This window comes from Juglans microcarpa x Juglans regia, chromosome 6D (assembly GCF_004785595.1).
Source record: "Juglans microcarpa x Juglans regia isolate MS1-56 chromosome 6D, Jm3101_v1.0, whole genome shotgun sequence".
Taxonomy (NCBI): domain Eukaryota; kingdom Viridiplantae; phylum Streptophyta; class Magnoliopsida; order Fagales; family Juglandaceae; genus Juglans; species Juglans microcarpa x Juglans regia.
Genome location: NC_054604.1, coordinates 25,676,058 through 25,699,596, shown reverse-complemented (window position 1 = coordinate 25,699,596; position 23,539 = coordinate 25,676,058). Strand labels below are relative to the sequence as shown.

General features: G+C 37.1%; 1 pseudogene; it reads left to right on the top strand.

Moving 5' to 3' along the window:
- Positions 1-22,195: 22,195 nt before the first annotated feature.
- LOC121234296 lies at positions 22,196-22,831 on the top strand (annotated as a pseudogene).
- The last annotated feature ends 708 nt before the right edge of the window (positions 22,832-23,539 follow it).

Genomic DNA, 23,539 nt, shown 5'->3' with positions numbered 1-23,539 from the left:
CCATGGAACCCTATTTGATGCAAGAACGCAATGATCGTAGAAAATGGAAACTGATATAATTAAGGAAGTTGCCCTTCAAATAAACCAATACACACCAGCCTAATTAGGAGATCTCATATATGAAATAAACATTAAAGCTAGCTAGTACGTACTTTAAGCTCGTATATAGAAATTTATAACTGCGAATTATAAGGATCGATATTTCTAATTCCTGTACCATGATCAAGATTGCCTTTTATTGTAATTAATTAACCTGATAGATAATATATATATATATATATATATATATATATATATATATATATATTCATCTCAATCTAGCGCGACTGTCCCTCTTGTTAAGGAAGATCACCCCTCATGTACTTATGGTATGTAATGACAGCAACGATAATGGACAAGAATAACGTACGTCTCTCGGCCTCAAGATCAGGGGTAAGATGGCGACATTCATGAAAGATAATCTGTAGAAATTATCTGCCAATATGGCAATGACCAATACCTATATATCCAGAAGTTCATTGAGCTCGCTGAGAATAGAAATGTTTCTCATTTTGGAATATTGTAACGATCTGTCTTTAAATATTGTTGATTGCGGCTTGAAATATATATGTACGTACCTAAAGTTTTATCACTACAAGAAAACAGGTCTATTGCGGCGGTTTTAATTTTGCCGTAATAAAAAACGCCGCAATATGCGGTTAATTACAGCGAGTTTGTGGTCGCTGGTCACATTTAACAGCAACTTAAATTGTTTTCATTTATTGGGTATTGCCTTACTTGTTGCAGCGATATTATGGTCTACTACGTCAGAATTTTTCGTCGCAACTTCATGATAACTTGTTACGTCGGTTTTTCCGTCGGCAAAAACCGTGCTCCAACGGTAAGATAAGATCAATTGGGCGCCAGTCTTATACGCACCAAATTTCCTTCCGCAAACCCTCGAAACCCAAAACACAAAACACACAAAAACTTTCCCCCTTCTCATATTTCCTCTTCCATTTACCACGAAATCACAGTGCTCACACAGAAATCCCTTCTCCATAGCAACCTTCTCCACTCCATTGTCGCAATCTTCGGTCACCTTCTCCCTGTAGTTGCATTCGCATCCACAATGAGGGGCCCCTAGCATTTCGAATCCACAGGACTCGCAGAAGATTTTCGGCCAAAGGTTGGGATAAGTCGCAAATCCGCCGAATTGATAGCTCCTCCTCATTCAACGTCTTCCACCGCACCTAAATCTACTGATTATTTGCAGAGAAGATCCCTCCACAAAGTGTGGAAATTCTGGTTCCCTGTGACAGGGAACCCGAATTGTTCTTGGCACCAATTTTGACCTGAATTGACTCTACTAAGTCGCCGTCGAGTGACTGTTGGGCAACCCACATCGGAGGTTTATTGTCTTGAATATTTCTCAGTTTCTCCCGAATTTTTACAACTCTAGAGGTAACTCTATACCTCTATGGATTTCCGCTCCCCTTCACCCTTGCAGTTCTCGATATTGCATTGCCATATTCCATTACTCATTATTTTGCTGTGGTTTAGTTAATCTTTAGTGATTAGTACATACTTACAAATTCCTCTAGGTATCTGCCTTTTGTCTGCTGTGTGCCATTCTTATGATGTGGGTATTAGTTTCTGGTGAATTTTTCCTTGGGTAGTATTCTGCAGTTGACACAGCACATATGCATGGATTTTGCACTGGAATGCCAAACATACCATTATTTTGGCAATATTTTCAACATTTGTTTTTGGCATTATTAGCAACCCACATACATGTCATAATGGTGCATGTCTATAAAAGTGACTTAAATGAGGTATATATGCATGTTGGACCATCTCGCACCTCAGTCTTTAGACCTCCATCAAACTGACTAAGAATGGTTGACACCTCCCACCTGAATCCCCATTAAGTTACTGGTTCTTGGATATATATTGAGTGTAATTAAATTGTATCTTTCTTACAATTAAACTCATTAAATATCTTTAGATCTTTATATTGAGTTTATTAATTATATTAGTGAATGTATTGTGGCAAATTCTCATAAGTCCTGTTTTCTTGTTTAATAGATGGTTAAATCCTCCAAATATTCGTTCATCACTGTAGCTACTAGGTATATGTCATCAACAAAGGCAAATTTAATTATTGTTAACGTCAATAAATATCCTGCATTTATTCAGGAAATATCTTAAGTTTATAGAGACACTTAAGGCATAAAGTATATAGAGTCTTGTTGGGTAATGTTAAGCGGATCCCGAACTGTTTTGTAATTTCCCCGTGGCATTTAGGACAGAGAATCTGCATTTGTTGAATATATCAAATTCACCTGCCCCTCATGAACAACCAATTGATATACTACATTCAATTGGGGAAAATTTCTGGGTTCAGGATTTCTCTCCCTATTCAACTGTGCAACCAATTGCACCATTTGGATTCTTGACTTGTTGTTTTATTTATTTTCCCTATAGCCATCATAAATCTTAGCTGGCAGCCATTCATGCTACCTACTTAATGGATCTTACTTGACTGAATCCCTCCCACTACTTGGAAGGGCTAATCATTCCTAACTGCCACTACATAATATGTTCTCTGTTTTATGATAGTGGTCATTACATATGCGAATAATTACTACAAGATGCTTATTACTTTCTATGTTGGTACTCGACAACTTGACTTGTCATTGTACGAGTGTGATCAAGAAGGGGAGTTTTTGCTCTGTGCTTATTTTGGTACCCTATCTTGCTGCATGCTACTGTGCAGATCTTCATTGTTACCTGTCAATTCATATGGAAATTTTACTATTTCGTCGTCTCCGCGAGTAATATATATTCAATTGCATCAACTCATGTGTTTCCTCTTTCTCTATAACTTAGTTTCAGCAATGAGAGGATAAAAACCTGAATTTTTCTGTTAGTGTGAGGTTGTCCTTTAGCCCTCTAGTTTGTTTAATTGGTGCATTTGGACTATTTTTCTAGTGTGCCAGTTCAGTGTTATGAGTCGTTAGTGGATCATAACACTGATTAAAATCATCATGACATTAACTCAATAAATTTGCATAACTTCCAGATATGGCTAGCTGAGCCAGAAATGTGGGCTTAACAGAAAACTCGTTCCCACCATAAATTAGTATGGAAAACAACTCCCATTGCCACTTGAGGAACTCACATAGTACACTAATAATTGGGATAAAAGCTGGCTGACTTCAAGCTGTGCGCAGGCTTCACATCTACTTGCGTATAAATTTGAAGGGTACCCCTGTGAAGCCCACAAATATAGATCAGGTGATGCCAGCATCAATAAGGCCAAATATTACTAACTTTATGGCAACGTTCACCATATTGAATAACCTCGATGGAAAACTAACTTCAATTCCTAATTGCTGGTAAATGATAGTAGTACTGTTCATGTGCGATACATGAATGGTAAGGAATACTCACCACATTGGATTCGCCTCTAGGCCATTATTGTGTACCGATAAAAGGTTGAATAATCTTTGGTAAGATTTCAAATCTGATCCTAACGTCAAAAGCCATTGGGGAAAATTGTGAATGTGAAATGCTTACCATGCAACAATTCAAATAACAAATTTGAAGTGTTATAGTTTTTTATGTGGATCTGTTCTCTTTACGTAACCCAATCACGTATGCCCTAAAATCAGCTTGGATACCAAAAACCCGCAAATGACTGTCTAACACCGCTATTTTAAATATTAGTTGGGAGTTTGATGGTTTTGTGCATACTTGGGGAATGACGCGGATCAAAGGGGGACTCAATTGGCTTTGTAAATTGAGTCTGGATTAGAACTACAATATTAGTTCTACCTTGAATAATACTCAACTACTCACTTTTCCTTCCTTGGAATATAAAAGTAATACATTTCTCATAAATGTCACGTTACAAAAGTTTTTCCTACTGTGCAAAGTTTGAAAAATTGGTATGGGACCAGCAAGTTAGATTATAACATGATTTTGTCTGTAAAACTCCATTCTAACCATGTGGAGCTCTACCTACATCATTGCATAAGAAATTGTGGAAATACATGATACATTCCTCATGTATTTGCAACCCTATATATTCCTTAGATTCATATCCAATGTGGGTGTTACTCTCTGTTTTCTTCTCTCAATGGTCTACAATATGATCTAATAATGTTTTTCCTAGATGTTTCATTTCTTTTTATGCACTTCTCCTGGCCCTTTGTTTTTTCACACGCCAAACTCTCTCTCTCTCTCTCTCTCTCTAGATAATTTGTGAAGATGTTGTGCTCTCATGAACTGTACGTAATTGTTATTGTATTTAGACAGACTAGTGCTCTCATCCATAGGGCCTATGCTCGGAATATGAACGATTATATTTCGAGCATTTGAACGCTGACTGCATACCCTACTGGTATGTGAGATTTAAAGCTATTGCAGCTATCAATAAACCTTTGCTTATTGAGTTCAAAGAATTAGATTGGGATTCGTTGAACTCAAGACCCACTTCACAACTCTCCAAGGCGATTTGGTTTTAATAGACGTCTTCGCTCTCAACCCTACATTTTTTCATCTCAACCAACTAGCCCCGCCAACTTCCCCTCTATCACCATATATATCACCAGAAATATATCCATTTTTGGCATTGGAGGTTGGCAGACCAAGTTAATTTAGCTCTCCCACAGATGCAGTAACTATATTGGCATAAAGACGTAGTTGGGGTCTTTCTAATTATTTAGAAAGACCCCAACATTTGTCATCCACCCTTATTAGCTCTCTGTTCTGATTGCCATTAGGTGTTCAGAACAGAGAGCTAATATTGCCATATTCTCATTTTGAATATCTTCCAAACGACAATGTTGCTATACTCTTCTAATAATGTTGTATCATTATTGTAGTGATGGACAAAAGCTGGATGACTGAGCCCAATAGACTTCGATCACCTGCTTATGCTGCAGGCGTTAACAATTTTCTTGAGATGGCGCAAAACCATGCTAGGGGAAGTGATCGCATTCGGTGTCCATGTCGAATATGTTCTAATAATCTCTTCCTCCCTTTATTTACCGTTGAGACTCACTTGTTCATAAATGGGATCGATCTGAACTACACTGAATGGATTTTCCATGGTGAGGAGGAAACCCGAAATTTCGATGTGGACGATGAAGAAGTTGCTGTTAGTGATGAAGATGAATTCATCGATGATATGGACAATATGTTAGACGACATATTGGCTGGGACAAACGTTGATGTTCCCCAAAGCAGCACTCCATTGCCGACCCGGGATTCATTTCCTGAAGCATTACCAGTGTCATCGTTTGACGAGCTATTAGAGGATGCTCGACGTCCACTTTTCGGCGGATGTACAAAATTCTCTAAACTTTCGTTCATTGTGAAATTGTTACACATAAAAACCCTTGGTGGATGGTCAATCAAGTCATTTGATATGCTCCTTAACTTGTTGAAGTCTGCTTTTCCGGATGCTGAATTGCCACTCTCATATGAAGATGCTCGTTCATTGGAGCGAGGTTTGGGCTTCAAGTACAACAAAATTCATGCCTGCCCCAATGACTGCATCTTATATTGGAAGGAATATTCAAAACTAAATTCATGCCCTATATGTAAGGCCTCAAGGTGGATGTCAACTACAAATGGGACCCGGGTGATCCCTCATAAGGTGTTGCGGCATTTTCCTTTAAAGCCAAGATTACAGCGGCTTTTCCTGTCTACAAAGATAGCAGCTGAAATGAGATGGCATAAAGAGAAGCGAGTGACAGATGAGAATTTTCTGCGTCATCCCGCTGACTCTAAGTCTTGGAAGGCTTTTGACGAGGTACATAGTTGGTTCGCTAACGATCCTCGCAATGTTAGGCTTGGTTTGGCAAGTGATGGTTTCAATCCCTTCAACAATATGGCTAAGCCTTACAGCATATGGCCAGTGATCCTTGTACCATATAACTTGCCACCGTGGTTATGCATGAAAGACCAATTCTTTATGACATCCCTCATTATTCCTGGCCCAAAATCACCGCGGAATGACATCGATGTTTATTTGCAGCCGTTGCTCGATGAATTGCTTGAACTTTGGGAACATGGGGTACCTATGTATGATTCCTCCACCAAGGAAACGTTCATGCTGCATGCCACTTTATTGTGGACAATCAATGACTTTCCTGCCTATGGGAATCTTTCCGGTTGGTCAACAAAAGGAAAATTTGCATGTCCATGTTGCAATGAGAATACAGATTCTAATTGGTTGAAGTATGGCCGGAAACACTGTTATATGGGACATCGGCGTTTCCTCCCGCAAAACCACATTTGGAGGAAGAAAAAGTTGTTGTTTAATGGTAATGAAGATCATCGCATTCCACCAAGACTGTTAGGGGGAGCAGATATTTTAAGTCAGCTACAGATGGTTGGGAATGTACCATTTGGAAAATCTATTAGGAAGAGAAAACGGACTGCTGTAGAGTTGAACTGGACGAAGCACAGCATATTTTTCAAGTTACCTTATTGGTCAACACTACTACTTCGACATAATTTAGATATCATGCATATTGAAAAGAATATATGCGATAACATCTTCGGCACTTTATTGAATATTCCTGGGAAAACAAAGGATAATATAAACTCTAGACGTGATCTGCAGTTATTAGGGTTAAGAAAGGAATTGCATTTGAAGGTTGAAGGGCAGAAAATTACCATGCCTCATGCATTGTACACGTTACGCGGAGATGAAAGGAAGACATTTTGTTCTTGGATGACCAATGTTAAATTTCCAGATGGGTTCGCATCCAATATCTCCCGTTGTGTTTCTGTACATGATTGCAAAATCTCTGGCTTGAAAAGCCATGACTGCCACGTTTTCTTACAGCGCTTACTGCCTATTGCTGTCGGCGGGTACTTAAGGAGTGATATCGCTTTAGCGTTGACTGAACTAAGCACTTTCTTCAAAGAGTTGTGTGCGAGAACACTAGATATCGATCGCCTGTCCCAGCTTGAAACTGATGTTGTAAGCATCCTGTGCAAATTGGAGATGATATTCCCTCCATCATTTTTTGATGTCATGGTTCACCTAGTTGTCCATTTAGCCCGTGAGGCCATACTTGGGGGTCCAGTACAATACCGGTGGATGTACCCATTTGAGAGGTATTTGGGCAAATTGAAGCGGTACGTAAAAAATAAAGCACGCCCAGAAGGTTCAATAGCGGAAGCATACATTCACACCGAATGCCTGACATTTTGCTCTATGTATCTTAATGATGTTGAGACGAGGTTTAATCGACCAGACCGCAATGTTGATGTTCAAGAAGAGCCGACTATAGATGGATTTTCAATCTTTAACCAAAAAGTTCGTCTGTTGGGTATTGCTTCTGATGTGCGATTAGAAGACAAACTCTTTATCGTAGCTCGTTGGTACGTGCTTAACAATTGCGCTGAAATTGGCCCCTACTTGGAGTAAGCATCCTTGATATACCATTGCCATTATTAATTTCTTGTTACCCACAGACGACGTTTTTCAGTCCTTCCCATTTGTGGCAAAATTTGTTGCATGTTCGATCAAGCGGTAGTACTAACTGACGCAGATTTCCTTTATGTCCTGTGTGCAGGGAGCACTACGCGAAATGTCAGGTGAACAACCAAAATTCCATTGATCGAACACATCAACATGAGTTTCCAGCGTGGTTCAAGAAACGTGTAAGTTAGACTGATGCATGTCTACTTAGAATGACCAATCCAATCCATTATATATGTCCTGTGTGACTTACATCGGACAGTTAACGTGTCACTATTTTGTAGGTTCAAGACCAGCGAGCTAGCAACCCACTTAGCATATCTGCCGATCTATATGCGTTAGCTTGTGGTCCTGACAATTGGGTGGGATCGTATTCTGCTTGCATAATAAATGGGAAAAGGTTCCATACAAAGCAGCGCGAACTTTGGCGACGAACACAAAATTCAGGTGTGGTGGTAACTGGGGACCAACATTCTAATAATGTGGACTTCTATGGTGTTATCAATGATGTCGTGGAGTTACACTACATGGGAGGGCGTCGAGTGTACTTGTTCTCTTGTGATTGGTTTGATGTTGGCGATAAGAAACGGGGTGTACGAGTAGACCACCACATGACTAGTGTTAATATGGACAGGACTTGGTATAAGGATGACCCATATGTGTTGGCATGCCAGGCTTTGCAGTGTTTTTACATTAGAGATCTAAGAATGAGGGGAAATTGGTGTGTTGTGCAGAAGTTCAATAATAGGAATGTATATGACATTCCACCGATCATGAGGGTGTTAGAAGATTTGGATGGTCAATGTAGTGACGATGATGCTTATCAAGAAAATCAATCTGCATATGATTACGTACCCATGCAATGTGATGAAGTTCCTGTGGTGACTCCACTAAGTCGGATTGATATAGAACCTAGGCAAATTGATGCACGTGAAGTGGCGATGATGGGTCCAGCAGGCATAGATTTAATTACAAGAGCAAGCATGGAAGATCCACTCGCCATGTCTGGTTCAGATGATGGGTATGGGGATGGAGAATATTCCGATGAGGAAGACATATCCACAGATGAGGAGTCCATGTAAAATTACACAATTTGTGGGGAATATTTCTTGGAAGGTAAATACTCTGTATTTCTGAAACCCCCGAAATGGGATGTTGGACACAGGATTGCTGCAGAATTGCTTAATATGCTTAATAATTACATATCCTTATTGAGCTAACCCAACTGTTGTCGTGTTGTTAACAGGTGTATGCTCCCTATTGATGCGAGATCACCAACTCACAACATTTCATCAATAATACAAGTTAACTTCTTGTAATTGCTGGTAAAAGATTTTTTCCAACACATTTTGTTCACCCACTAAGATATATAAGATTTAGATGCCACTTACCTCATTTATTTGATACACATGTGATAGGTGCGAGGTTGGTGTACATGTTCGCAAGACGTGGCACGGGATATAAGATGGGAGATCTTCAAATGAATATTACTAGAAGATAGATGTAATGTATAGGCTAATTCCCAAAATCCAGCAATATGCATGACCATTAGCGGCAACTTAAATCTAAAGAAAGCAGTCCATTAATTGTTTAGCAAATCTATACAAACCATGAAAAATCCTACGACAATTCTGCAGCATTTCCTAACTCATCCTCCCACCCCCTAAATGAAATTTTTCTGAATTAAGCTGGTATTGCCAGATTAATGGGAGATTAATCTGGTGCTTCGAATGCTATATTACATATTGGAATACCACGTAGATTTTGTTTAAAATCTGAAAAAGTATGTCAAATGGAATATAGTGGTACAAATGACATCACCCTTGGGTGCAACATTTGCCAAACAGAGTGTAGATGGTGATGAGAGTGTTAAATTAATATGTTATAAGTAATGTTAGAAATCTAATGCAAGATGGTCAATTCATCAGGTGTAACTTTATAATTGGGATGGAAAAACTGGTTGCATGTAAAACGTATATGAGCAACATAGTTAATTTCTATTTTGGATTGAAGGAATTGCATGTTGGATAATAAGCAGGTTGACAATAAAATCCCCCAACCATGAAAGTAAGACATTTCTTCAAGGCCTAGAGAGAAGTGAGGTACGAATGATGAATAAATAGAGTTCCCCAAGAAAAAGTATATAAATATATATATATATATATATATATATATTACCCAGATTGAAATTTAATATGTTATATGGAGCTCTCAAATTTCAGCTAAAGACTTAAACGGGTGATCCCATACTGCTGCCAGTAAAATGTGATTTCCATATGTTCTATAAATATGATGCAAAGCACAACTATATAAATGGTGTCAACTACATATGTTAAAGACTGGGGGATAATAACAATGAAATCTGGCCAAGTAGAGAGGTGCTAAGGATTTTCAGTACGATGTTAATTTAGCATGAACTACACTCCCTTACACTCTGTATTTCAAAATGATAGTTATTCTCTACACTAAGTATATATACAGCTGTCACCGTGGGAGTTACAAGCCAATTAGCATAGACAAATATACTACTAATATTCGAATATTATGTATCTCAGGATAAATCCCAAAAAGTTGGCGCTAACATCCAAGAGAAGATGGGCGGGAGTTTTACAAAAAGCTGAGACAGTTTGAGGGCAAAATAGTAATCTCATGCTGCTGACATGATCAGACTGAGAGCTAAGACAGTTTAAGTCATGCACCTCTTCATACTTTCACACGGTAGAACCAGAAAACACTTGAAGAATATAGATGTTCCTGCCTTTATGCACCTCTAGCTGCCCTGCTGCAACCTGAAGAAAAGCTTCAGCTTTTCACCAACCCACGTCCATACCTGGAAGCTGCACTGGACCAGTGCTGATCTACTCCATAAAGGTTCCATAACAGAAGCTGTTTCCTGGTAAGTGGTTGCATTGGAGCCATTTTTAAGCAAGTCATCTGAGTTGTGGCTGGTATAGTATGGTAGGCTTCTGCAATAAATTAGTTATACGTATTGTTAAAGACCCTTAAGCACACTTTGTCCATAAAAGTGTGAGGATTCCCCGAAACATGTTTGAGATTAGGTGTTTTGCAATTTCTGGGTGTTCTCCTGATGTATATTGGCTTGGGGGGGGGGGGGGGTTTGTCAGCATATATAACATGTAGGGAGGGGGTAGCTATTTACAACATAGTTATATCCATTCTAATACGTGGAGTTGATGTAAAAAGCTAAAGAAAGCATGTTTACTTACTGGTTCTCTGTAACGGGAACTAGATTTGTTTTCAGCCATCAATATGGTATTGCATCCACTTGCCAAATCTCCAAAACAGAAGGTTAGTATACAATGGTTGAACCCAGTGATCCTTTTGTCTGTTTTCTTGTATATATATATTGCCATATATATATATATATATATGAAGTATATAATATTTTGAATGTGGTTAATAAGATCAAGTTCCATCGATCTATATAATATATTAGATATGCCTATGTAGAAGCTATTTTCAGCAGCACAGGCCAAAAGTTGTGAAACTAGTTCTTTTGTTAGGCTTGCAAAATGTCGATGGAACTTGATATATATATATGCACATGATCATTAGAATACATACAGAAATATTTATATTTCTGATTATTAGGATTGTTACTCCATTCTGATATTGATGGAAAATAGTCATTCTTATCGTATATAATTGACCATTTGCTCAGAATTTTTCTTGTAATGATACTTACATATATAGCTAGTGTGTAGTTAATTAATTATATATATATATAATTAAACATCGGTATATACTGATGATATATTAGATCAATTATAATTTCAAAATAAATACAGATATTAAGTGAATTCTTATAATAATTAGATGCATGCATGGAGGAAGGCTGGGATAGAAAAACAAAGGAAAAACCAAATGTCCAGATTCAAATTGAATATAAAATTTGGTCTGCCTTCAAAAGATCAAAAGTATGCACACTAGCTTGCATGCATTAAGTGGTGCCCAGACAGGGACCGATCGAGTACTATATATTCATTTCGTAGCACGATACTAAAGGATTTATTGCTTTGCGCACTACAAGAAAAGATGGATTTCTCAGTGCCAGTTTTCGTCGCAATTACCCCCCAATTCGCTGCAATCACTTGCAGGCCGACTATATATGAATATTCTGCTGCTTATGCTCTGACATTAGTTTATGTTCCAGTATATTTAAATGTACTTTGGCATGGTCAATGCATCCGGGAGTTATTTTTTAATAAATTGTTAAATAACTACAACTGACAAGATTTAATGAGTTATATTTTTAGGTGCCCTCATGGAGACAAGTGGCCGTTTTAGAGGAAGAGGACCAGTGATCCGTCCTAGAAGACGTTTGCCACCGTGGTCAACTCGAGCCCGCCGACCACGCGGTGTTCATATCGCGTCATACCACAGCCCTGTTGAGTCATCTGAGTCCAACTCAGATGACTCAACACAGCCTCCCTCACACGTTTGGGAGACTCCACCTGCCAATCCAATCCCACAACCGCAACCTACTAGAGAAGAAATTGGTAAGGTTAATTAGTGTTGATAACTGGATTAACACTAATTAACAGTTTTAATCATGTAGTTTAATCATGTAGTAGTACAATAGGCAATAATAGACATTTATTATTGTGAGATTTATATATTAATTTGGGGTCTTTCATACAGACATGGAGGCAACGATGGTGCCTATTGTAAACCAAGTTCAGAATAAACGGAAGCGGGGGCCCGCGAAGTGCACAGAGTTTGAAAAATTGCGAAAGCATGGGAAAATTCAGTTGAAGATTAATGATGGAGAAACCGCACCTTGTTGTGAGAACGCGTCAATGTTTACTACGCGGATAACATGGATATTAAAACATCATTTGGACATGTCATATGCTAGATGGAGTGACGTACCGAAGGCAGAGAAGGATGAGCTGATTGAACGGGTCCGGGTAATTTTCTAAAAACTTCGCTGACAAAACTAAAAGTGAACTTAGCATATATGTCTGGTAAATAACTACATTTTTTGTTATAAATATGTAGGGTGACTTCGAATTAGATTGGGAGCTAGATAATCATCGATTGGCAGTTACAAAACAGCTGCGAAAGAGGTTTAACGCCTTCCACCATGAGTTGCATAAGAAGTACATGGCTTATGGCAGCCATGAAGAAGCGTTGGCGTCTGGGACTACTTTGGTCGACAATCTCGTATGGGTAAAGCTATGTGGTCGATGGGGATCTGACGCGTTCAAGGTATGGTGTGGTTGTTTTCTGAACTTAGTTAGATAAGTAATACAATATATAGTGCTGTAGATTGGAGGTTGGCTGGTGGGATCACACGTGTAGTAGTACTAAGAATGGTTGTTTTTGGGCAGAAAATGTCAGCTCAAAATCGGGAGAACCGGAAGAGACTCAATACCAATCACACTGCAGGCCGTAAATCGTTTGTCCGGATCCTAGAGGAGAAGGTAATATTGCCATAGTTTGGGTGGGATATGCTATTATGCAAACTAAAAACAGATTTAGCTTTGCTATAGCTAGCTGTGGTAGTCAAAATAAGCATTGTTTGAGTAACGGAATATATTTTAGAATAATCATCTTTCGTATACAAAGTGTATATTCGATTGATACATGTCATATGCACAAATTTGTAGAGGGCTGAACGAGCCAACTTGGTGGACTTCTACAAGGAAGTTCGTTGGTCGAAGAAGATGGAAAAATTTGTGACGCCTACCACAGAAGACATACATGTGCAATTACATTCAGCCATTACTACTTCTTGGTTCAATTTTTGTTCCAAACGTGATATACAAATCAATGTCATAGGAGCACTTACAACAAATCTTCTCTGACCATGTGCAGAAATCCATGGTCTCCAAGATGTATGAGTTAGAACCTTCCCAACGTACTGAGGAGGCAGCGGCGAGAGTCTTCAGGGAGGTCCTTGGAAGTCGACCAGGTTATGCACGAGGGCTAGGTGAGATGGTGATACCAGAGACTACTAGAGTTCGTGACCGGGAGCGAGATCAACGATACTTAGATTTAGTGGCCAAACATAAGGGAGATGCAGAGATGCACAAAGCTGAAATAGACGAGATGAAGGAAAGGTTGAACAGAGTTTTGGATAGACAGAATGAGATGGAGAGGATGATGACGACATTCTTTGCCGAATTCCCTTCTCAGCTCACTGACTCTCTTCGGAGGTCTCAGTGAACAAGATACAATCAGTAGATTTTTGGGTGGGATCTTTTTTAGTATTTTGGGTGCATTTTTGGTAGAGAGATGGTGGGTGGGCAGTTTATATGCATTGGAGGTTAAAGATATAGTATTTTGTGGTAACTAGAATAACCTCGATGAAAACTATTGTCATTTGATATGAATCATGTACATCTTTTTTGATATGAGAGGATCTGCCGATCTAGTAATATGCATGTTGCTTTTTGGCAAATATGGGTTTTGGGGGGGACACAACAGGCTGTGTTGTAATGGTAACAAGGTAAGATCTTTAGATTTTGGTACCCTATATTTTCCTGCACTGCAGTGATAAAAATTGTGACTACTGGCATGCTATCTAACTCTTGTATAATGTTGTTATACAGGCACTTCTGATGGGCAGACTTGGGTTAAATTGGGAAACCCAAGTTGTGGTTAAGACTGAGATGGGAGAGACGGACGTTTTGAAGTTGTATTTAAGATGCATACTTGGGGAAAAGGCCAGTGTTTTCCTTTGGGGTGCATTTCAGGTGCGGTTGTTTTTCATGTTATATAGATTAAGAATATATTATTGTGCATAATAGGAAGATGAAATTAAGCATGTTTCTGTTTGATATTTGTTCGCAAAAAAACCACCTCCATCACATATCTTCCCTACCTTCCAGACTACATACAATAGTGTCAATATATGCTGATGATATTTGAACATCACAACATAAATGATCGTGATTTTGTAATTCCATGATAACAATCAAGTATTCTGATGATATACTTGTCATCCCTCCCAATAGAGTTTTAACAGAATTTTTCCGTTTGTGGGGGAATTTTTGAATGTAGGGGCAGTAGAGTGTAATAGACATCCTGCATGATGTCTACAAAGTTAGATTTCAGCAGTAAATTAATACTCTGCCATAGGGTGTTCATAGGTACAACAAGACTTATAAAATCATCACAGCCTGTTGAGATAGTAAGCATGTACAGCCATATTCTCATTTTTCGGTCTGTTTTCTTGTGAAAAATGACTGCAGCAACTTTTAGATTATAACTATCCATCCTCAGTGCCAGGATATATCAGCATATATGCTGAAATCAGTCCACGACTATAGCCCACCTTTATCAGCATATATCAATCTAATGTCAACAACAAACACAAATTACCCAATGCCATTAATTGATGGTATATATAGTAATTTATCCATGCTGGAAGAGAACAAAAAGGCCTTCTCAAAAATTGAATAAAACTAGCCAACTAGTTTCCACACTCCGGGGACCAAATACATGAAAAATCCTACAAAGCCCAGAAGGGGAATGCTAAGTGGAAGTTGGGAATTACAATATATGCACTAACTTCTAACTAGTATCTCAATGGTATTTGCATATATACCATTATATATATATATGCATAGGTGAGGTATATATATATATATATATATATATATACCTCCACTCAATAAAGAAAAACTTCAAGAAATATCATGTAAAAGTGACATCCCTCATTATTGGGTAAAAAACAACATAGACATTCAAAAATTAATTAAAATAAAAAGGGAAAAGGAAGCTGGCTAGCTAATTAAGAATGAAGGGAGCCAACTAGCTAATTATGTACAACATAGCCACACTGAGTTGTATTGTGGGTAACATTACATATTGGATACCCTGGGAATACAGACCTGAAGCTAGCTTAGCTTAATCGCATTTTGTCAAATGATTTGATATTTGAAGGGTTATTGACAAGATCTAGACAGAGAGAGAGAGAGATGTGTAAATTTGTGGATGATTTAATAATACTAAGTAGTACTAAGATACAAACAAAGAACAAACTCATAGATGTTATCATGAGGATATTCATTTAATTAATTGTGTAAATTAAAAACAAGATCTCTGCATATTCCTCAGCTATTATATCATGAGGATAATCATGTAAATCTGATCCTTTCAGTGCCCATCTTTACCTGAAGGTCCAGGGGAATTTTTGAGTCAGCTTTCTGAGTCTTTTATGCCACAATATTAGTTCTATCAGCTTACCATAGATCGATTTAATTTCATTACTTCTCTGTAGATCAAATGGGCAAAGTATCATTGTTACAAGACCAATAATGGTAAATATAATGATATATCATTCGTGGGACTGGGGCTAATGATACCATGAATCTACAGAGAGAGAAGTAATGTTCAGTGCATGTCATGTAGTATATATATATAAGCAATGAAAGGATGTATGTCATGTGGTTATATTCAATGGTTATATTCAAGTGGTTTTGTAATCTCACTAATGATATATGTTAAAGATGTATTTACACTGAGATGCAGGGTTGTAACCCAGATGCAAGGGCTGATTAATGTACACAAAAGGAAAAAATATGCTGCTAGTGTGTAGACGGGAAAGTAGATGCAGTACTTATGTTGGTGGAGATCCAATAGTCATGCATGCAGCAACAAATATCAGAGTGAACTAAGAGTTGTGTGGGCATATGGACTGAAGGAGAAAGCTTCAGGTCATTGAGTCAATGTCTGTTTCTGAAATAGGGTATCATTCCTAACTGCTCAAGCCATAAATCTTTCTACATGTCTATATCCAATATGCACCGGACCAGAATTATATAGTGGCTTCTGCCTTTGTTAAAATGACATGATGTACACCTCTTGGGGGGCTATGCTGTTGATATGAACTGGTTGAGATATTTGATGAATGAATCATGATCATCTTAATCTATTGTCTCATGATGATGGTTTATTTAATATAGAAAAAGGAATCATGTGTTTCTATATATGTATATAGCGGCTAGCTGAGCAGGATCGTCATTCTCAACTTGATGCTATATTATACTAGATGACTACTATGCATTGACTAGTGTCATAATTAGTCGGTTAAATTTGCATCCAGATTGCAAATATAATTATAATTGAATTTGTTTGTTTAAGTCATAATTTGTTAAACATATATATATATATATATGTTTGTTTAATTATAAAGTATGTACCATCGATGGTACATACTTTATATACCACTTGGATTTTAATGCAAATATATATTGCAAAATATAACATATATGTTAAAACAAACATATATGTATTTGGGGTATGTATGCAAAATTGTGCCAAACGTAGTGCAACAGGACAGTAGCAATTTAAGTGCCCACTAATGGGTTTTTTCCCACGCTAATACGTCCACGTTTTGGCCTGAAATAGCACTGTAAAAAAATCCCTATTGCGGCGAAATGGGAATGAAATTGGGGTACCCCAGCATCCGGCCAATTACAGCGCGTCGAACAAACAAATCGCTGGAAAGTAGGTCTATTGCGGCGAAAAAAATGCCGACGCAAGAGTCAGACGTTGTGTCATACACATTTCCGTCGTATGCAAACATCGTTGGGGAAATAACTTATTGCGGTGATAAAGGAACGCCGCAAGAAGAAATTAAATCCCGGAATAGACATATTGCGGCAGACTAAGTTTGGTCGAGACAGCAGATTTCCGGCGATAGAGGCAGATTTTACGTCGGAATAAATCGCGGCTATAAATCATAATTACGGCGATTACTGAGACGCCGACGAGAGGCGAAAATAATTGCGTCGAGTTATTATATTTTTTGCATCGAATAAAATTGACGAAAGCAATTTAGTCCGTCGATAAGTTGGCATGTTTTGACACGCATTTGTGGCGAGTATTTCAGTTTTTGCGGCGAAATCTATTCGCGGGAATAGGAACACCAGTTTCAGCGATGATGACATCTCGCTGACTATCATCAAAAAAATGCATTTAATCTCAACCAACGTGCGACGTTTTGCTTATCGTCGAGAGCGAGGGACTGCAGCGAATTGGGGGGTAATTGTGACGAAAACTGGCGCTGAGAAAGGCCTGTTTTCTTGTAGTGTATATTATATACACTGCATTAATGTACCTAAAGTTTTAATTATTTTCTCTCCATTTTCAAAGTAAACTTTTCATGGTATTTTAACTTTTAAGTACAACGTACTACAACAAATTTGATATTCTTAATTTGGGACGGGATGAATTTTTTTCGTCCCCAAATGTCACTTTTAGCAATGAAATACATCGTTTGTCTTAGAAAGTCCTAACAGTCTGATTATCGTTCGAACAAGATACGTGACGTTCGAATGGAAGAATTTGGGGAAAAAAATATTTTGTCACCAAACTGATTTATTGTTCGAACTAACATAAATTTCTATTTAAACCTATAATTGTAGTTCGAATTGACATTTTGACGAGATAATTGTATATAGTTCGGGCGCAAAGTATTGGATGTTGTTGGAATCTAAGATTTTTCGTTCGAACGTAGACAATGTTGTTCGAACGAAAATTTTTTGTTCGAACTTACAACGTTTAGTTTAATTAAATATAAAAACAGATCATGTATAAATATTTTTACATGATGCCCATTGAGTAAAACCATTAACTAGATAAAAACCTATATTAAAATATATAATGTCACAAAACAAAAGCTAATGTCTAGTAATTAGCTCTATCTTCTTCAAACGAGCATACGTCCTGTCTATGTCAATCAATGAGAGGCATCACGTATCAGTAATGGCAGCACATATCTCTGTTCGTGAACAATATCAGTAAATGTTGCACGAATCTCTGTGCGCACAATATCAGCAACCTCATCTATACTTGTAGCTATTACAGTGGTGGTAGTACATCTCCCTAAGGGTGCAACACTCATGCTCTCAGTAGGCTCTGACTGCTGCCTAGTACGGAGGTGACCCGTGCTTTTACCCAAGGTGATGATATTTATCAGGCCGATGTCGATGCTCAAACCAAGTGGCCTTCACTCCCGCAAACACAAGTAGTCTAGAGATTGTTGGCATAAATGGCAAACTACTCATGGGCAAGTACGTAGACTTAGACCCATCTATGATCCAGAATAGGTAATATAGGGGCAGATCAATTAGATAGCCTCTCACCAATCACAATATGAATCTAGCTTGATCGATGCTAAAATTCATCGTATACTTCCTTGGGTCTATGTTATATGAGACAATCAGTGCCAACATCCAAAAGAATGTTGTGCAATTAACCTGTCTGATGGCCTTACTGCCATGATAAGGAGGAGATGTATCCTCAACCATCAACCAACGTACCTCCTTATTGGAAAACTTGTCCTCTTGGGAAGTTTGCTCCATGAGCTCCTTGGTTCCATCGTCTTGTTGAACCACTTCCAATGCGTGATATGCACCGAGGTCACGAGGGATGTGAAGAATCTTAGCTATCTTGTCAGTTGAGAATGTAATACTGACCCCCCGTACAATGAAGTTGAATGTCTCATCTGCGGCACTCATCTCATCAAGTCCATGATATAACTCATACACTAGGTCAGCATAGGCAACTCTCGATTGGTCACAGATGGGACCACATCCCCTATCAGTGAATATAGACTTCAGGGTCCTGCCCTCCCAAATGATGTTGTTGAAGTCACTGAACTTAATGGCCCTCTCAATAAGTATCTACCTGGGAGGTTAGTTCAGTGTAGTCAACGATGTTCCCTATGATGACCTAGCACATTTCGATCCAGAAGTAAACATCATGTATAAAATCTACGAATTAAAGAAAACGAACTTTAAGATTAATAAATACTCTAAGCATTCTGAGACATTGGTATTTTAAGTAGATTTTGTATTCTAGTTTGTGTTCAAACGAACAGGAATGTAGTTCGAACAAGAGATAGAATTCTATTAGACCTAGAATCCAAACTCGAGTTGTGTTTGAACTAATATTAGCTTTGTTCGAACAACAAGCAATACAAGAAAAAGTTGGAAGTTGAACACTTATTTTATGTAGGTGTTCGAACTATTGTAGAGTTTGTTCGAACAAAAAAAGTATGTAAACAAGCCGTAACTTGAACACTCATTCAGGTTGATGTTCGAACGAACGTAGTATTCATTCGAACAACAAGCAAATTGCAAAAAACTGGAAATGTTTAACACGCACTCAAGTTGGTGCTCGAACTAATGTAAACAACGTTTGAATAAGAAGCAGTATGTAAACTTACTATTAACTTGAGCACTTATTTGGGTTGTTGTTCAAACTAATGTAGTATTCATTCGATCAACGAGCAGTATTTGATCAAAAGTTATTCTCGAACCAGTATTCAGGTTGGTGTTCAAACTCTACTACTTAGTGTTCAAATGTATTGAAATACTATTTGGCAACTTTAAAAGTTTGAACATTTAGAGGAGGCGTTCAAATGTTGGATTTGAGAAGATATCAATGGCTGAGTCAACATGTTCCCAAAACTAAAACATGTGTTCTCTCCCCTAAAGAACGATGGGAGTGAGTTTATTCCCTCATTCAAACAACCATTCACCGTGTGTGGTAGCCAAAAAATAAAAGAACGGGGTTCTAATCCACAAACAAGATCCAAACCCCATTGGCCAAATGGTATATGAATATTAAATACATCTATGAACAACGTACCTTTTGGCAGCTAGAGAGGTGTGTGACAGTGGCGGTGGCAAATATGGTGGTGAATGGCGGTTGAGTATTTGAACGAATGTGAGAAAGATGTGAGAGAAGTTTGAACGATGTGCATAAGGAGGGAAGTATACGAGTATTTATTCACACTAGTTTCCGTTCGAACGGATAATTTAGTGTTCGAACATCCAATCGAACTTGTTTGTTTTCGAAGATGAGATGAGATTAGATGAATTGAGATGAAAGTTAAAAATTGAATAAAATATTGTTATAATATATTTTTTTTAATATTATTTTTGTTTTGAGATTTGAAAAAGTTGAATTGTTTATTTTATTTTGTGTAGAAATTTGAAAAAGTTGTAATGATTAAATGAGATGAGTTTAGAAGAGTTGTAAAAACAAACGAGGTAAGTCGTTCGAACGGTATATTAGGAGTTCGAACATTATACATTGCGTTCGAATAATATAGTTTATGTTCAAACAGCATAACATAATTGTCATTTCTCTATGTTATGTACCTAAATCTATTAAACTAATTTATTAATCTACATTAATTAGTTAACTTATGATAGAAACTAAAGCTATCTGATATATGTTTTAATATATTATAAATATATCTATTATATATATACAGTACTAGAAATCCATCAAACTAACTATTATAAATTCAACTATTTAAATTTGTATATTTTTAAATTGTAATAATATAGCATATCATAAGAGATGTATGATTGTATCCCATTCAAATATTCAAATCCATTGACTAAATTATCCATAACACAATTGTCTAGATTGTTATCAAACCACGTACAAAAAATATATAAAAAAAAAAAAAAATTACTAGTCTCATATATAGAAAAAATTCCTAAGATGGTGGAGGCATAAATTTTCGTGACATCATCATCTACATCTCTTTAAGCAAATCTTGGTGCTGAATTGCTAATTCCTTGATTCATAAAGCTTATCAAAAGAAACAAAAAATAGCGTTAGGAAAAAAAAATTTTCAAACTGTAAATTAGAAGAAGTAGGTTTCTATATATGAGACTATTATTCCAATAAGTTTTATAACTAGAATATTGATAAATTATCTAAATAAAAAATTCTCAATACAATGAATAAAATGTATGTGGTTGCTAATGCTTATATTAACCATAATCTTACTCATGTTGAAATTGTTGATTTGTTAGCCATTAGATTTTCCAGTACTCTTTGTCATTGGTGGGATTAGCATCTTACTGATGATTCAAGAGAAACCATCAAAGTTGTTAAGCATAATAATGATGGTATGCCTATTTTTTATAATACTATCTATCAAAGTATCCTTGATGATGTTAACACTTTGATTACGCAATTATTAAACATTTTATTGGTACCCTTTCTAATATTATTAATCGTATAAGTGATTATTTAAATAATTGAAGATGTCCTACTATGTCTTCTTTTAGATGATAACAAAATGTTTTCATTTCCAGAATAATGCTATTGGAAGATAGTTTGAAACCTTATTGGAAAGAGAAATTCATTGAGAGACTGCCTCATCTTTGTGTTCATAAAGTCAAATTTGAACTTACAAATGCTACTGGTTTGATTAAGTTTGATAATTTCACGTATGAAGATATTATCAGTACTATTAAAAAACTTGGTATTAGCATATGTAATGATCAAAAGATGTTACGACAACAGCTGAAAAATACCAAGAAATCTAAATATGAATGAGAAATTTTTGTGAACAATTTGGCTTACCTTCTATTGCCCCTTCTAGGCAAGAAAGGAAAAACCTTGTTTACAAAAATCCTGATATGTTTTATAAATCCAGAAAACATAGGTCTAAAAAATGTGATGATTTTTACAAAATGAAATATGTTTCCAAAATACACTTTACTCAAAATCCTACTAAAGGAAAATGTTCAATAGTGGTAAGTATGGTTACCTTAGTAAAGACTGTAATAGCAAACCTGGCAGGATGAAAAAGAGGATAAATCAGCTAAACGTTGATAACAATGTTAAAGAAGAATTGATTTGTATTTTGGAATCAAGATCTTCTAAATTATCTGGTATTTTGGCTTCTGCTCATTCGCCAGAGACACTCATTCGTCGTCACCATGGGTCACCTGCACAGTCGAGGTAAGGGTATTTGGCTTCTGCTCTCCCTCACAAAAGGACACCACCAAGTTGGCTGAAGATCTCTTATTAGGATGTCGAGGAGAACATCTGCAAATTTGCCAAGAAGGGTTTGACCCCATCTCAAATTGGTGTTATTCTTCTAGATTCTCATGGGATTGCTCAGGTGAAGACTGTTACTGGAAGCAAGATTTTGCGTATATTGAAGGCCCATGGACTTGTTCATGAAATTTTGGAGGATCTGTACCACCTCATAAAGAAAGCAATCTCGATCCGCAAACATTTGGAGAGGAATAGGAAGGACAGATTCCAAGTTCAGGTTGATTTTGGTTGAGAGCAGGATCCATCACCTAGCTCGCTACTACAAGAAAACAAAGAAGCTGCCACCTGTATGGAAATATGAATCTACCACAGCCAGCACTCTCGTGGCTTAGGAAAAATGTTGGTTGGAAAAGGTTTGGATGCTCCCATGGATGTGTTCTTGGACGAGGAACTTTCAGTTTGCAGTATTTCTTTTTTGTCAAATTTCGATTCAAAGAACTTTGTCAGGATAAATGTTATGGCGGAACAATTTGGCAGTCGAGTGCATTTGATTAATGTCTAAAAAAAACAAAACTATCACTCTGCTAATGAAGAGTCTAATTTTCCTAATTTTACGTTTGGTTGTCAAGGTTCTTGTTGCAAAACCCTTAATGTTCTCACTAAGGGTGAAGAACAATAAATCTTTTGATCACTTTTATTAGCCAAATGACCAACCTTGAGCTTAAGAACAAATATCTCCAAAAACTCTAGAAAACCATGGTGAAAGAGCACCCTGAGAAAACTGTTAAACCCAAAATTAGCCTTGATGAAATTGTGGAAAGATTCAAAAAGAAGAAATTCAAAGAAATTTCTGTTAATGATCTCCAACATGAGATTTTTTTTATTAAAAAAATAAATTGTTAAACTCAAGAGTGAGTTGAACAATATTAAAATTGATAATAACTCTATTAAACAAGAGTTATTGCTTTTGAAAATTGAAAAATAGTTTGATCAACACAATGTTTCCGATATTGATGAGCAAGATGATGATGTTGGCCCCAGTCATCAAGAACCTCTTCATGACACTGATAAAATATGTTTAATTGATCGCTTCATTCCTTTAAAATGGTTTTTCAAAGTAAAGATTGTTGTTTGCCAAGAATTTGAATTCAAAGTTACTTTGATTGATTTAGGAGCTGATATGAATTGTATCCAATAAGGTATAATTCCTAGTAAATACTATGAAAGTCCACTGAAGAATTATTTTTTGCTAATGGTTCTCAA